Source organism: Poromitra crassiceps (genome assembly GCF_964638095.1).
Source record: "Poromitra crassiceps genome assembly, chromosome: 18".
Lineage (NCBI taxonomy): Eukaryota > Metazoa > Chordata > Actinopteri > Beryciformes > Melamphaidae > Poromitra > Poromitra crassiceps.
This window is the reverse complement of record NC_139636.1, coordinates 15,208,442-15,213,441: the sequence shown is the minus strand read 5'-3', so window position 1 is coordinate 15,213,441 and position 5,000 is coordinate 15,208,442. Positions and strand designations below refer to the sequence as shown.

Here is a 5,000-nt window from a genome sequence, read left to right as displayed (position 1 = left end):
TAAACAGGCTAAAATATTATGCTGTGTGTGGTAGTTGAAACATAGTTTCAAGTTGACGTTTATTTATGTTTGTAGTTGAAACAAAAACATAAATACTGTAGGCTACATAAATGGAAATGTTTGATCATTAATATCTACTTTTAGAAATTATATAGGCTGAAATCTAATCACTGCAATACCCAGCTTCTCTCTCTCTCTCTCTCGCTCTCTCTCTCTCTCTCTCTCTCTCTCTTTCTCTTTCTCTTTCTCTCTCTCTCTCTCTCTCTCTCGTCTGCCTACTGTCCTATCAAATAAAGGCAAACATGGCCACACAAAAAATAAACAAATAAATAATAATAATAATAATAATGATGAATGCTGGAATTCTTCTTTTGGAACTTATAATTGCAACAGATCTGTATCTTCAAACAGGAAGTAGGTATAAGACATCATTTGTTAGCATATTTTAACAAAACCAAAATGGTTCACAATTACAATTCACTTCAGAGATTAAAATGGTGCCATAGTGCCATGCGAGTCAGTATGTTTCAATTTAGTTTGGTCCCGGTGTCGGGGCAAAAATCGTTCGGCTCCAATTTCAGATGGGGGCAGGCATTTGATTGGCTGTACGTCGTCGGACACGTGGTGGGATTAACGTGGGCAAAATGGCCGACAGCTTTAGATTAGCTAACAAGCTAGGGTGGGTTAGACCCATGGTTAGAGCCCGAGCCGAGCACTTCCGGTAGGGCGAACAGAATCGATAAGCCGAGTAGATCCTGTATTTTAAGATATTTTTAATGCGTTTTCCAGCCATTAGCACACAAGCAAGAGAGCAGTCAGAGGGTTCTAGCCTACATCCTGAGTCCACCAATTCAGATGCCCATTTATTGTGGGTGGGAGAGCTCCAGCACGAACATGTAGATAGCACCAGATGTCACAGGCTTTAAGTGTTTCCCATGGAAATTTTGTCAGGCCTGGAGGGATTTCGAAACGTACCCCGACCGCAACGGTGGGTGCCCTCGCTGGCGACGCTAAACTTTTAGCTAACCTGTTTGCATCTATGTTCGCAATGACATCCCAAGTATCATCATACTATTATGGGATGCGATGTGAACAGTTGTAACGACACACGTTGACACGTTTTGGAACAGCGCTGCACGCTGGCACAATGCTCCTAAAAGCAAAATGCTTATTGTTTCGAATGATTTGCCATCTTCTATTACTGTCAACACTGTCAACACCAGTATTGTTGTATTGTAATAAGGTTTATTGAAATTTTGGGGAGAGCAGAAAAAAAAAGAGAAAAAAAAAAGAAAAAAAAAATCTGGCCTGACGTTGGCCTGGTGGGCCCGCCAGGCCTGTAGAATGGTAGGGGAAACACTGGGTTTTACTTTCCTTTTCCCTGGCTTTGGAGAGGTCAGACTGTTCAAAACCATCTACCTGGTGTCACAGGAATAACATGTCAGTTCTTACACTGAATAGCCTTGAAGGAGATTTGGTTAGGTTTAATGAGGGGCTTTCCCCCTAAGAGCCCGAGCGTTTAACCCTCCACTTACACCGGGATTGTTCTTCCCTCAAGTCTGGAGGGAGAGCACCGCCGTCTTTGATCTCTGCTGCCCCCCGACGCAAGGACCACGACTGGCAGCCCGGTCTCCATGGAGACCTCTTCATTACTTTTGGAGAGGCAACAGCTCCATGTTCTCTTTCCCCACCTGTTCCCTAATGACATATCACTTTGTGTAGTATCTTTGTTGGACTCTCAATTGACACAAAGCAGCTAGTCCTAATTTGTGTTGGTATATTGCTTGCTCAAACAGAGAGAGAGAGAGGGGGGGGGGGGGGGGGGGGTCATGTTGCCTGGTGGGGCCATGGCTAACTAATGACTCCTGTCCTGTTACTTCTCTGATGGAGTGCCAGCCTGAATGTATTAAGCTCTAATCTATGGATTTTGTGGCATATTGATATTGATACATGTATCTAGATTCTTGAAGGGATCTGCAGACAAGGAAAATGATCAACAATTTCAGATCATCACAACTGGAAACACAGGTCCACTTTGCTCCAGTGTTAACAATTAAATCAAATCCAAAACACATAAGCTAATAATATATGTAAACCAATGTTCAGTCAGTCAGTCACATGTCAGGGTTTGTAACAAGAGCAACTGAGGCTGAAACATGTCTGCAATCCGAATAAATAAAAAGGGTCAGTCTTGTTTTGGTTAAAAGTGGCACAATAGTCCCAATTCGAGAAAAGGCTTAAAAAAAACGCTTCAATCTTTTGAAGAGAAATAAGGACGTTGACTGGTCTGACGGCAAAGCGGTTACTTTGTGTTGAAAAGACATGTACTGCACCAAACTGATTTAAGTGCAAACAAGTTTTGATTTGCATTGATGCTCAGAACAAGGTTACAAACTGTGCATACTGGAGAGTCACTAACAAGTGAGGCAACACTGCCATCTGCTGACACCTAATGATATTACACATGAAAACCAACAGCCTGCTTTACAAAACAGAATAAACCAACTTGTCCAAGGAAAATAAATGATTGATGCGTCATATTACCTAGGAGGGCTCCATTGACAGTTGCTCCAAGGAGGTTTACTAGTTCACAAAATAGCCACAAGTCTTGGTTGTCACCAGCAGTGTTAAGGCACTTTCTGAGTGGAAGCAAACAATTAGGCTGAGAATGTTTTTTTATCACCAAGTACAACAAATCTACAACATTTTTAATGATAGAGGCACTATGGTGGACTGTAGACAAGGCATCTTTAACCGGCACCTCTGAGAGATGCCGGCACAACGCTAGGCACAAGTGCTGTGAGGGGCAACCCAGGCAAGAATATACCACGGTCAAACGGACAGTGCCATGGATCATGCCCCGCAGTTTGACTGCAATGCCCCTTCTAAAATTAACTATCCACATGGCCAGTTTGGCATTCCCTGTTTTGAACTGGCCACGGTGCCCTTAATAGAAAGTTGTGGATCTCCTTGTTTAAAACGGCATGCGACGACCGACACAGCAAATAAACAAACTCACATTTCCCCCAGTCATAATAATAATAATAATAATAATAATAATAATTGATTGGATTTAGATAGCGCCTTTTAAGCGCTTAACACATATCAGGGGAGGGAGGGGAAGAGAACTCCACTCATCCACCACCAATATGTAGCACCCACCTGGGTGGTGCACGGCAGCCAGTTTGTGCCAGAACACTCACCACACATCAGCTATCGTGGTGAAGAGTTGGGGACTGAATGTGCCAATTAAGTAACGAGGGACGCTTAGGTGACCATGATTGAAGGAAGGCCTGTGTGGGAATTTAGCCAGGCCACCGGGGTAACGGGGTTACACCCCTACTCTTGCGAAGAGTGCCGATGGGATCTGTAATGACCACAGAGAGTCAGGACCTCGGTTAACGTCTCATCCGAAGGACTCACCCCTGTCTCTGCCCTGGGGCATTGGGGAGATTATTCATTAGACCAGATTATTCGTCAGACCAGAGGGGAAGAGCATCTCCTACTGATCCTCCAACACCACTTCCAGCACCAGTCTCCCATCCAAGGAGTATCCTAGGCCAGACCTGCTTAGCTTCCCCATGAAAGCCAGTAAAGTAATGCAGGAGCACACTGTCAGTAGCCTGCATGAGGTGTTTAGGGAGTATGGCAAATAGCAGAGGCGTTTAGGGGACATCTGTAATTTGTACAGATATCAATTACGCTTAGGGCACCTAAATGACCCGCAGCGGCGCCGCCACTAGCCTAAATTACAGTGTTCGTTGTCAGAAAAGTGCCTCAGGAAGGCTGTGATTTTAAAGCAATTTCAGATTACTTCAGTAGGCTATTACTAGAGGAGCTCAAACACCTGATCCCTTAAATTCACAGCTGATATTTATCGCCTTAATGTGGCACAAAATGGTAAGCGAAATAAACATTTGGGGAACCTGTAAATCTCTCTTTAATAGATTTTCAACCAGCTTTTGCATCATTACAAAATCAGTAGTAGGGCTATATCAGAAAACTGTAACGTTTTGCAGTCATTCATTTAGTTTGACAGTTGATGTCATTTGTGACTGACATCACTGGTCCACAACTTCACTCAAATCAACTCTCAAAAGTGTCAAACTAAATGAATGCCAGGAAGTTTCAGATATGTGTGAGATTACGTGCAAAATAAATCAGCATTGAAAATCGGCATTGGCGGAGTGTCCCAGTGTATGGTAGGGTGTCCAGATCCCAGCAAACCAAATGTGGGACAAAGAGTATCTTTGTATGGGACAATGTCGGACACATTACCAATGCTGAGTAGGGCTGCAACTAATGATTATTTCCATTATCGATTAATCTGTTGATTATTTTTACACTAAGCGATTAATCGTTTGGTCTATAAAATGTTACCAAAAGCCCAAGATGACATCCTCAAATGTCTTCTTTTGTCCTGACCAACAGTCCACAACCCAAAGATAGTCTGTCATAGAAGCCTAAAGACATCAGAAAGCCAGAAGAAGAGAAATTATAGTATCTCTCTCTCTCTCTCTCTCTCTCCCTGTCTCTCGCTCAGTCTTTTGAAAGCTAGAGCCAATCAAAATGTGGGACATCATCTCAAATGTGGGACATGGGAATTTGGGAAAGGGCACGAAAATGCGGTGCAGTCCCACACAAAGGACATCTGGTGCAGAAAATCAGTGGCATGGTTAGGAATGGACATGGCAGAAAATCCACTGGTAATCACTTTGTAAAGCCATCCGGCGAAGAGGGGCAGCACGTACGTACCGTCATCATAAGTTACATCACCAGCAATGCATTACTGACCTGTCTTACAGAGGGCGGAACTTTTGAAAGCTGACCAGACGACGAGGGTAGAGCCAGAGAAAGTAAACCGGGTCGTTCAAGAATAGGTTTTACACTAACGTAACGAATGTTACCTACCCTAATCCGAAAATGTGCGATCCGCCGCTCCAATCAATTGGCCGTCAAATTCACTTGTTTGGATGTCTGCTTCTTTTTATCTGCAAGTA

The 5,000-nt window shown here is 43.5% G+C and overlaps 1 protein-coding gene across 2 annotated transcripts in view; it reads right to left on the bottom strand.

Moving 5' to 3' along the window:
• LOC310792579 (NAD-dependent protein deacetylase sirtuin-3) overlaps positions 1–5,000 on the bottom strand; it is a 12,097-nt gene extending 7,097 nt beyond the window's left edge. The window contains exon 1 of one of the 2 annotated variants that reach the window (XM_083654278.1): positions 4,912–5,000. The gene's annotated coding sequence lies outside the window, so the exon portion shown is untranslated. Of the gene's footprint in view, positions 1–4,794; positions 4,853–4,911 lie in introns of those variants that run through there. The other variant, XM_083654279.1, reaches the window with a different exon arrangement.